Source organism: Lathyrus oleraceus, chromosome 7 (assembly GCF_024323335.1).
Source record: "Lathyrus oleraceus cultivar Zhongwan6 chromosome 7, CAAS_Psat_ZW6_1.0, whole genome shotgun sequence".
NCBI classification, from domain to species: Eukaryota; Viridiplantae; Streptophyta; class Magnoliopsida; order Fabales; family Fabaceae; genus Lathyrus; species Lathyrus oleraceus.
In genome coordinates, this window is record NC_066585.1 from 375,064,955 (window position 1) to 375,077,259 (window position 12,305).

The following is a 12,305-nucleotide window of genomic DNA, read 5'->3' on the forward strand; positions in this document are numbered from 1 at the left end:
TCGCTAGCAAATCGCTAAGCGAGCCTGCAGCGAGTATTCGCTAAGCCTTCGCTAGGCGAAGCAGGAGCGAACGTGACAGTAGCTGACTTTTCTGTTCTGATTTTTTTTGCCCATCTGACATGTTTTATCATAGCCATGCATTGTTTATCTGATCCTATTACTGTTGTGATTTCTTTTGTGGTGTAATTCTCGATTGCACCCTGATTTAGTATTCTGACATGTTTGCTGAGTTTTGTAAAGGTTCACATATCCCCGGAAAAGATAGCTTGGTAGGTATTCCACTTTATTTGTGGGATACCCTCGTGGAGATTCACCCTAAATTACTTAACTGATTTTAATGTATTAATTTTAATGTGGAGACCCACCCTAAATTACCTAGCTGATTTTAATGTATTGATTTCATTGTGGAGATTCATCCTAATTACCTAATTGATTGTAAAATATGGCCTTTGAATATGTGATCTTGGACCTCTCTTTGTTGCCCTACGGTATTACTGTATAACGGTCATGTCCCACGAATGTGGGGATATACTTAGCAAAGACCCTTCGATTAAATCATGATAAAATAAATCATAGTCCCTCGGATGTTGCCTTCGAATATATGATTTTGTCCCTCGATGACCCTTCGGTGTAGCCTACGGTTAAATGATGAGTGTCCCTTCGAATGCTAAGGTATCCTTACAAATGTTGCCTTCAATGACCAATCGATGACCCTACGAAGACCCTTTTTACATCCAAAGGGATAAGACTACTTACTTCTCAATAGTAAGGACAGTTTTACCCTCATAAGGATATGAAATGCCCATAAAGACCTCGGGTGGGTATAACTCTTAATTGCCGGCTCACAACCTAAAACATTTTTCATACCTCACACTTTGTAAATACTAGAAAATCACCACTTGGTATACATTCGTACTAGAATCATTGCCAAGTTATATTTTTCTAAACCGCTTTCAAAATTAAACGAGATAAACACTTTGTATACATTCGTACAAGAATCATTACAAAGTTAAACTCTCTTTCCAAAACATTTTTTAAGCAATTCACAAACACTTTTTTCAGACAAACATAAGTGATCAAGCAATTAAGAGCCCATGGATAACCATGGATACAAAGGGTGCTAACACCTTCCCTTTGTATAATGTACCTCCCGAACCCAAAATCTAATTAAGGTCTTTCCTGTTCTTTTCCACCTTTCCTTATTGGATAAAAGAAAAGTCGGTGGCGACTCTTGCTATCCGCGACATTTGCTTTCCAAAGCAAAAACACATAAAGTCAGTTCACCGTATGACAGCTGTAATTCTCCTAAGTTTAACCTCTCACAAACCGCTAAAGGCATTAAGCTCACACTAGCTCCTAAGTCTAGAAAAGCTTTTTCGATGACATGACTACCCAAGAGAAAAGGAATTGAGAAATTTCCAGGATCTTTATCTTTTTTGGCTAATTTATTCTCGGAAATAGAATTGCATTCCAAGGGTTTCGGATCGTCAAGTCTACGTTTGTTGGTAAGGATGTCTTTGAGAAACTTTGCATAAGAAGGTATTTGGGTGATGGCTTCTGTGAAAGGGATTTCTACATGAAGTTTTTCTATAACTTTAATAAATTTTTGATATTGGTTATTGATCTGGGTTTGTTTGAGTCTTTGCGAATATGGTATAGGCGGTTTATATGGCGGGGGTGGTATATAAGTTTTATCTTTAGGTTTTTCTCCTTTTTCTTGACCTTCCTGTTTTTCAGATTCCTCTGGTTCCTTTACTTTGTCCAGGGGTTTGGTATATTCCTTAGATGTTTCGGGTTCACTCAATCTTGGGTTTGGTGGCTCATCATAAGCGTTCCCACTTTGTAGGGTAATGGCATTGGCTTGTCCTCTAAGATTCTGTTGAGGCTGTCCAGGGAACTGTCCTCCAGGTGTAGTCTGAGGGGATTGGTTTAAAGCTACCTGAGAGATCTAGGTTTCAAGCATCTTGGTATGAGTAACTATTTGGTCAACCTTAGTTCCTAACTGGGTAATCAGTTCGTTAACATGAATGTTTTGGTTCATGAACTCTTTGTCTTGTTGGGTTTGAGCAGTGATAAAATTTTCCATAATTTTCTCAAGGCTTGGCTTTGGTGGTACAGGTTGCATAGGTTGATTTCGTCTTGGGGCTTGATAACCAGGTTGTCTCGGAGGTGCATTATTTTGGATAGGGTTATTGTTTTTATAGGAGAAGTTCGGGTGATTCCTCCATCCAGGGTTATAAGTATTTGAGTATGGGTTCTCTTGGGTGTAGTTCACTTGCTCAAAGTGGGTTCCGTTTAATAGACTGCATTCTGCATATTGGTGTCCTTTGGTTCCACATATCTCACAACTTGAAGAAACTGCGGCTGCAGTATTCGGGTTTATGCACGTATGCTCGATCTTAAGGGCTAATGTGTCCATTTTAGCTTGCATCATGTCTATAGAGCTTAGTTCAAGCACTCCTCCTTGGGCTTCCTTCTTCTCAATTGTCGCTCGTTCGACTCCCCATGATTGATGGTTTTGAGCCATATCTTCGATGAGGGCACTAGCTTCAGGGTAAGGTTTGTTCATCAGCGCACCGCCTGCGGCAGCGTCGATGGTCATCTTAGTGTTATAGTGAAGTCCATTATAGAAGGTTTGAATGATTAACCAATTTTCGAAACCATGATGTGGGCATGCTCTTAACAACTCTTTATATCTCTCCCAAGCTTCGAACATCAATTCTCCTTGGTTCTGGGTAAATCTAGTTATATGGTTTCAAAGAACGGCGGTCTTACTTGGGGGAAAGTATCTAGCAAGGAAAACTCTTCTAAGGTTATCCCAAGTCGTAATGGAATTGGGTGGAAGGGAATCTAACCATGATAGGGCTTTATCTTTGAGGGAAAAAGGGAATAATCTTAAACGGATTGCCTCAGGAGAAGCTCTATTGGTTTTAAAAGTGTCTTCTAATTGGAGAAAGATTTTTAAATGTTGGTTTGGGTTCTCAGTAGCGAGACCTGCGAATTATCTCTATTGCACTAGTTGCAAAAGGGAGGGTTTAAGTTCGAAATTATTAGCTGGAATGGTTGGGTTTACTATACTAGAACTAGGTTCTTCGTTGGATGGTTGGGCGAAGTCCTTAAGAGGTCTTTGGTTTTGATCTTCGGCCATAGCTCTCCTAATTCTATGGAAACATAAACGTGCGCGAGCATAACGTTCAGGTTCCGCCAGAGGGTATACTAAGCTTTCGGTGCTGCGAGCTTTTCGCATTGACCGAAGGTTAATAGCCTAAGTCTAAACGATATAACAACAGGGTATGAAATTTGACGAAATTGGTCCCTGACAACGACGCCAAAAACTTGATGCGTGCTTTTCACAAGTATACAAACGCGTCAAAGTAATATAAAAGATTGTCGAATCCACAGAGACCAAGTGTCAATATATCGTTATCTATTGTTATGGTGTTTATCAAAGGTAATCAAAATAGGGGTTTTTTAGAGTGTGCAATGAAAAGTAAAGTATTAAATAAAGTTCAATTTATAAAGACAGGCTCGAATGTAATTCACATAATCAATTAATAATCCAAGTACTTGCTAATAGAACTACTTATGGGCAGTGTTTCCTACTTTGAAAAGAACCAATTTAACAGGAACTGTCGCTTTCGCGTATTCAGAACCGAGTTGTACTCCCTAATCAAACCCTCTTATTGTCACTTATAAAAAGGCGTGTATTGCGTTAGAGTAGTAAACCTATTTTTAATAAATATAGTATCTCGACTAAGTTGAAAAGTATTTTAACTTGGATTTCTTAACCAAAAGAGGTTCTCATGAACCAGACTCTAAACTTATAAACTCGTCTGAAAATAGTTTTAAAATCACTTTTCTTTTTAAGTTAAAATCTCCTAATGAACTAAACAAAGCGCTTTCGCTGTTTTTGAAATAGTTAAAAACAATTAAGTTTAAATAGACATTGGACGACTTTCGATCTTACCCAACAGAAATTAAGTGCAGGAAAACTGAAGTTGAAAGTTAAAATAGCCCTTAAGTGTTTCTACGAACAATTGTACGGATTATCGGTTCAATTACGATCCTTACATTCTAACATTATAGGTTTAGTTAGACATGGTAAAGTAAAGGTGCATTTTAATTTAAATAAAAGTAGTGCGAGTGTGGAAAATAAATGAAAGTAGTGCGAGTGCAGAAAATAAATAAAAGTAGTGCGAGTGCGGAAAATAAATAAAGTAGTGCGAGTGCGGGAAATAAATAAAGTAAAGCGAGTGCGAGAAATAAATAAAGTAAAGTGAGTGCGAGAAATAAATAAAGTTAGGCGAGTGCGAGAAATAAATAAAGTAAAGACAGTGCGAGAAATAAATAAAGAAAAGCGAGTGCGAGAAGTAAATAAAGTAAAGCGAGTGCGAGAAATAAATAAAATAAAGACAGTGCGGGAAATAAATTAGATAAAGGTAAAGCAATAAAAACCTTTTCCAATCGGAGGGTTGAATAAAATGCGAAGCGGAAATGAAAATGGCGGTAGGATTAACTTCCTTCCAAAGTGCTCCAAACTCGATTACAGACTCGATCACAAACTTGATTACACAATTGTGGTAACACCCCAATGCGAAGCGATTACCACTTTAAAATACTGAATATATGCCTAAGTGAAACTAATTTTTCTCTAAGTTTATCTTGGATGCTTAAACAAATGAAAACGAGTTTGTATTTATAGGCAAGTAAAATATTGGAAATGACAAGGATGCCCTTCAGTTTGAAATTGGGAGGGAAAACGTTTCCTCTTGTGGCGCCCGCCACAAGTCCATGGCGCCCGCCATAAGGCCAAATTGTGGCGCCTTAGTGGAAGTAGTTGGGAACATGGCAGTTGAGGGAAGTTGAGTTGTGACACGTCATGGCTGGTCCTATGGCGCTAGCCACAGTGGGAGCCACAAGTGCAAAATGCTGAATTTTAGTCTTTTTAGCTCATTTTCACTCCTTTTCTCGATCGGGGCTCCGATTAAAGTAAAAACCTGAAAACAAAGAGAAACATAGTAATAACACAACAAAACAACAATAAAACTACTAAAATGCATGCGAAATCGGAGTCAAAAATACGGTGAAATTCAGTGTTATCACTCTCGTAGTTGCTGGTGCTGGTGTTACTATTGTTGCGAGGCTGGTGAGCCTGTTGCTGTTGATGATGTTGTTGTTGTTGTGGTTGTTGTTGATGAACCTCTCTGAAAGCAGGTTCTATATGAGCCACCTGGTGTTGGTTGACGACTGATCGCACATCTTTCCTCCTTACAGAGGGCCTTCTTTTAACATGGGAGGACACAACATGAGAGTCTCCCTTCTTCTTCCTAGCAAAGCCTCCATACCTATTTGCCGAGGAACCATCATCTCGAGATAAACGTCCTTCACGGACCCCTTCTTCTAATCTCATCCCCATATTCACCATTTCGGTGAAGTCCGAGGGAGCACTAGCAATCATTTTCTCGTAATAGAAAGAGCTCAAAGTCTTCAGGAAGATCTTTGTCATCTCCTTCTCTTCCAGGGGTGGCACTATCTGAGCTGCCAGTTCTCACCATCTCTGGGCGTATTCCTTGAAGGTCTCCTTATCCTCCTGGGACATTGCCCTCAACTGGTCCCTGTCTGGAGCCATATCCATATTATATTTGTACTACTTCACAAAGGCCTCACCTAGATCGTTGAAAGTGCGGATGCTTGCACTCTCCAGCCCCATATACCACCGGAGCACAACACCTGTCAGGCTATCCTAAAAGTAGTGTAAGAGTAGTTGATCGTTTTCAGTCTGTGTTGACAGCTTGCGAGCATGCATCACAAGATGGCTAAGCGGGCATGTATTTCCCTTGTACTTCTCAAAGTCATGCACTTTGAATTTAACAGGGATTTTAATGTTGGGCACCAGGCACAACTCAACAACACTTTTCCCAAAGAGGTCCTTACCCCTCAAAGTCTTCAGTTCCTTGCGCAACTCAAGGAATTGATATTTCATTTCGTCCATTTTCTCGTATACGTCAGGGCCCTAAGACGGCTCAGAATGATAAATGGTGTCTTCAACTCGGGGAAGGGTGTGCACAACGGGAGGTGGCACAGACAGGACCGGGCTAGATGCCGGCATAGAAGCGAGAGTAGGAGCAAAATCCTCTGGCATGAAATTAGAAGGCATTCCCCAAGGGAACCCGGCTGACATAGTTGGAGCAAAGTGTGATGTTGCAGCAGGCACAATTGAAGTAGCTACCTCATATATGACCGTCCTCGTGGGAGGAGTTGCAGGAGTTGGCGAAGCTTGGCTTTGTGCGGCCAGAATCGACTCCATCATGGCATTCAGCCTAGCAATCTCTTCCTTCAGGTCCCTGTTCTCTTGCTCGAGATGTTCCATTATCTTCGGATGATTGGCTCTGGTATTATACCGGTGCGTCAGCTTGTCTTGAAAATAAATGAAGAGCAAAGAGTTAGACCATTAATCAAGAGCTCGAAACAAAACCTGCTTATGCATATGATGCATGCAATGTTTGTGCATATGATTCGTTTTTAATCAGAGGAACTTTTTAGAGATTTATTTGCAAATATTTGAAAATATTTAACTTTTAAAACATATATGGAATACTCATAGCAATAATATTTGGAAACTTTTTACACCAAGGAAGTAATACAGTTTTGGTAACCAAATACAATACAAGAGAAAAGGAGAATGAACATCCTATGGAGCCCTAGAAACAATCATCCAAAGCCTTCGAGATCGGAAGATAAGTATCACAGAGCCTCTTCACCTCTCTCTCATAAGATGCTTCCATATCGGCCTTCTCCTTGGCAAGTTGATCATACTTCCTCTTCCAAAACCTAGATGAGTGAGGAAGAAGAGAAGTAACCACATCATCAGGCTCATCGATAACCTGATGCTCTAGAAACTCTATCACTGCATCCTTATCTTTGAGCTGCTGAAGAAGCTCCTCACGGTCACGAATCCAAGCACGCAACCGGTCCTCATCTCTCAACTCCTCTAATCCTTGATTAGGGAGGGTTGAAGTCCCAACCATAACCATAGGGGTAGGTCTCGGATATTTGTACGGCATGCGGTACTCAAGAGCTCTCTTCCTCACCCAAGCAGTGTAAGGTTCCAAAGCGACACAATTCTTCGGACCAAGCTCATTCCTCCCTTTCCTATGAACTTTGCGCCAGGCGCAGACCATCCTATCCTTCACGTTCTGGGGATCTTTACCCTCTTGAAAGAACAAACCTTCCAACAAAATGTTGTTAGGTTTATCCTTTAAGGGGAAACCAAGCTGACGGCGAGCCAAAGCAGGGTTGTAGTTAATTCCACCACACGTACCAAGAAGAGGTACATTGGAGAATTCACGACAAAAGTCAATAATTTGAACGCCATCATAGACACGGTTGTACCAAGAGATATCATCATTAGTGAGAGACATAAGTCTCGTGGACCACCGTAGACATCCCTTATTCTCGTTGAAGGCAAGCGTCTGAGGCAAGTGCGAAATAAACCACTTGTACAACAGAGGCATACAACACACAATGGATCCACCACCCTTTGCATTCCTCATATGCAAAGAGAAATAAGTGTCACCCAACAGAGTCAGAACGAGATTAAGAGAAGAGAAAATCCTAATAGCGTTCACATCCACGAAGTTGTCGATGTTGGGAAATAACACTAGCCCATAGATGAGGAGTACAAATATGGCTTCAAAAGCTTCCTTACTCATGGCCTTTCCAAACAAAATAGCCTTGGCAATCAGAAAATCAGATGGGATACCTTGAATTCCACCTTTGGTAGTCATATTAGCAACAATGTCAGATACATCTACATGAAGCACGTCAGCAATCTCTTGGGAAGATGGAACCTTCTCCAAACCATTGAATGACAACTGGTCAGAATAGGTATACCCACATGATAGGCATACTCCTCAAGTGTAGGCAAAAGCTGGAAATCCGGAAAAGTGAAGCACCGATACAAAGGATCGTAGAACTGCGCCAACACACTCATCAGACCTTCATCCACTTTAGTAGAAAGAATAGACAGAAGCTTCCCATGGAGAGCTTTGAACTCCAAGGGCTCTAATACATACGATGTCAAACTCCTTAACTCTTTCAAGTCGGGTTGTCTGAAACTGTACTTATTCGTATTCCTTCTTTGCTTATCCATGTCTGAAAATTTGCAAATAGACCTCTTAAGTTCCTTGAAAACTTTTATTGTTGATGATATGGATGCAAATGAATGCATGGATGCAACAATCACACTCAAGGATCAAGCAAGTCACACCACACAAAGGTCACAGGATGGCTCACGTCATCGTCAATATCAATCATCCATTTTGGTGGATTACGGTTTACACCTTATCAACACCCAAGTTCCATTGATATTGAGGATATACGAGAACAGATCAACCGCGAATCAAGGGTTTGTTGTAAGTCACGAGCATGGAGTCTCGATTAAGAACCACCCAATGGGAGTGTACTATGGTTAAACCTGACAATCATGTTCTAAAAGGGTTCCCATAGTCATCATCTCATCTTTCGGATATTATCGGATAAAATGACTACTCGTTTTCCAAAAATATTCTCAAGAGGGACTCTTATGAGTGTAGTATCGCGTAACAATCGCCTCAAGTCTTACACTTGAACGACCTTCGCACTACGTCCTAAAATAGGCCAAGATAGGCTAGGTATCTAAGGTCCTTGGCTTCTAAGGTTTATATTGGAAAGAGTAATGCCTAACCACGACTACTCGTGTGACATTATTGATCCCAACAAGACCTCCACCAAGTGAATGGGCTTGCAAGTTAACTTGCTAAGGAATAACTCCACACAAGTCAACAAGACTATGCCATTCTCCTATCATAAGTGCACTCGAGTTCGGGTATAGAACTCATCTCACAAGAAACCACCAAGCATACGAGCAATTAATATATCAAGTAATTCATACATTACAAATAATACAGTCATCCCAAATTTGCACAAAAATATGTCACCAATAAATATAAACATACAACACACATAAGCAAAAAGTAGGCTAAACCCACTAGAGAGTTTTTTCCCCAGCAGAGTCGCTACTTTTCTGTAGTGGGGTTTTCGTTACTTTTAGGCTTATTGACTAAACCAAAAGTAAACATACAATTTGAGTCGCAACCGCACTTTTATTTGTCCAAAGGAAAGGCTAAAAAGCGAACAAAGCCAAGGTAAGAAGTTTTATCAAAGCAAAAACTAATAAAAATGTCAGAGATCTAGATAAGGGGGTTGGTTATGAAATGGGAAGGTTTTACGCACCCAAAACATCATTAGTACTCTAAGGGAACCCTTTTTGCAAATATGTGTTGTAGGTTGGTATTTGTGAAAAGATTTATGCAAATGATTTGGGGGATGAGAAAAGAATAGGTTTTATTTACAAATTTGTTGTTTGAATGGATGAACCCATTGACTACGTACCATCACAAAGGAGGATCAAAACCTCGTAGTTCGGGGTAAAAATCACAAAGATTGGTGAATTGATTTGATTAAAAGCCTTAAGGTCTTTTGTTCTCAACGGGAGAAAACTCAACCTAAACCAACAATCCACCAAGTGAGGAAGGCTTCAACATACTAGTGAGGGGTTAACCCTATAATAAGTATGGAAGACTTATAATCCAATCACTAAGGATGAGGTGAGGTTTACATCTACCACTATGATAACTCAAACCTATGACTAATGTTTTATGAAAGGGTTTTAACAAAGGTGGCCATTGGAACCACAAAAACAACTTGAAGTGAGTTATATTTACAAGTTAGATGTATTTACAAAAATGAAGTCAAAGTAGGATTTAAGATTTATTCACAATGAGTATTTATGAAAAGATTTTGAAAAGTCAAAGGCATAAGGCCTAGGTTTCTAGTTTGAAACAAAGTCAAAGTTTGCAAGAAAAGATTTTGGCTTGGTTAGAGTGGGGAGAAGAAGAGAAGGGCTAGTCCTAAAACATAAAAAGATAAGAGAGAAAAGATAAACCCTTGGAGTTCATTTTCTTGAAATCATAGAGATGATTCAAGATGCTCCTTTCCTTTGGACTTAGCACACAATCAAGTAATCAAACAATTTGGATTCAAGCTCCTAGGATCTCCATTTGGCTTGTCTCTCTTAACTTGGCTACTCATGACAATGGTCCTCTTTTTGCTATCTCAAGATGGAATACCTCTGAATTGAAGCTCTTAAGGCCACGAATTCTTCAAGATCTTGATCCCTTTTTGCTCTGGAGATGTAATGGAGATGAGAGGCTAAGGAATTGAGCTTTGAAAATCAACTAATGATGTTGAATTTCAAACTTGAAAAAGAGAGAAAAATCTGAAAATTCCTTTGGTAATGGTTGGGATTTCAGTGCTGCAGCATTTCAGGTGTCCACAAGGTTGCCAAATGAATGAGATTGAGTGCTTATCTATAGCTGAAGAGGGTTGAGTTCATGATTCCCTCGTGTGCATGGCAAATTTGAACTTTGGTGCATGGGCCTGTACAGGCGCATGTGAGGCCCAATGATTGGTGGTAAACCATGCTGAGATCAATTGAAATGGAATTGGACGTGCAATTGTGATGTAATCAGCCTGCACATTAAGTTTCAACATGAAATGCAAAAATGAACATAGAGAAAGAACTCTTCGAAACACACCAATGGAAATTCCAAAAAAGTAATGTGAGTAATGGTTGGAAAGCCCTTGAAATCAGGAACAAAAGTCATGTTGGGAAAAAATTCATTTGGCATTTGGAAATTAATGAAAACTGGCTGTGAAAGTTTGGGCACAAAACATGTCTAAGTCATCCTTTGAAAATTTTCACCAAAAGTAAGTCTCTTGAAGCCCCTTTGTTTGCATGATGCAAGCTTCAAATGGAAACCCTCTAATACAAAAGTTGTATATATTTTCAAGATTATAAATTTAGACTCAAATTTTGCATCATTTGGATTTTTCATGAAAAAGTTATGGGCATTTGAAGTTGGGCACTTTTTCAAATTCAATGACTTACGTCCAAGGTGACCTATAATGTTTTGCATTATCACATGTATTTATTTTAGGATTATGAAATTTTGTACAACATAAAATTTTAAGTAGACATCTTAAGCTTTCCAATGCAGTTGGTCTGACCTCAAAATTATAAAAATTAAGGAATTTAGGTCCTTGGGAAGTTGACCCAAAATTAGGGTTTCAGTCAAAATGACCTATAATGTTTTGAAATGAATGATGACCTTCCAAGTTTCAAATGGATTTTTGATGAACATGAAAGTTGTTCATATGGTTATTAACAATAGTTTTTCTCTTTGGGTAATCTTCATTTGACAAACACATCAAAAGTTGTATCTCAGTGATCCTCAATTTAGTCAGATAACTTGACTGATCAACTTTTCAAGGCCAAACTTCAAATCTTGATGAATAAATGATTGAGGGGCCTCCAATAGGCTCATATATGCATAAAATTATGAATGAAAGAAATTACCTTGATTAAATTTGATCATAAGTTGAGATTGCTTCAATGGACAAGGCACAATTGAATTAGGGTTTCCTTGGGAAACAATCTTCAAGCCCTTTTGGCTATCTTGATAAAATTTGAAAATTGAGATACTTGGGAAATATATATGATGATTAGGAGATTTTTGGACCATTGTCATGCTTTTCCTCATCTTCATCTGGCCATCTCATTGAGCTTAGGAGTCTCCTAGGAGCATTGGAGTATATCATCACTTGAGCTTCAAAACAAAAAGAGTTAGTGACATATTTTTGTGCTTTTGGTTAGTAATAAAAATAAGAAGAGAAATAATATACAATGTAAGCATGCTTGGTGGTCTCAAAACACTCAAACAAGTCCCAACCCTAGGGTTAAGGAGCCAAACATGCTATGATCCTTGAGGCAATGCACTTGTGCAATGATATGATGCCATGAGGGATCTAAGGGTCAAAATTAGGGTCTTACAGGCCCTTCTCCATGTGGGGAATTAATGTGATTGCCATGATTTATCCCAAAGCTTCGAACGGACATCGTTTCATTTTGGTGGCTATTGACTACTTCACAAAATGGCTTGAAGCGGCATCGTATGCAAATGTAACCAAGCAAGTTGTTATGAGGTTTATCAAGAATCAAATTATATGCCGTTATGGTCTGCCAAGTAAGATCATTATCGATAATGGATCAAACTTGAAAAACAATATGGTGGAAGCTATTTGCAAGGACTTCAAGATCGCACATCATAATTCTTCTCCCTACAGGCCTAAGATGAATGGGGCTGTTGAAGCTGAAAATAAGAACAATAAGAAGATCACCCAGAAGATGGTTGTGACGTACAAGG

General features: G+C 39.3%; 1 non-coding gene across 1 annotated transcript; it reads left to right on the plus strand.

The window, feature by feature from the left end:
- Nucleotides 1–2,657: 2,657 nt before the first annotated feature.
- LOC127109954 (small nucleolar RNA R71) lies at nt 2,658–2,764 on the plus strand. The gene has a single exon (XR_007797195.1). It is a non-coding gene; the product is annotated as a small nucleolar RNA R71 (small nucleolar RNA).
- Nucleotides 2,765–12,305: the final 9,541 nt, after the last annotated feature.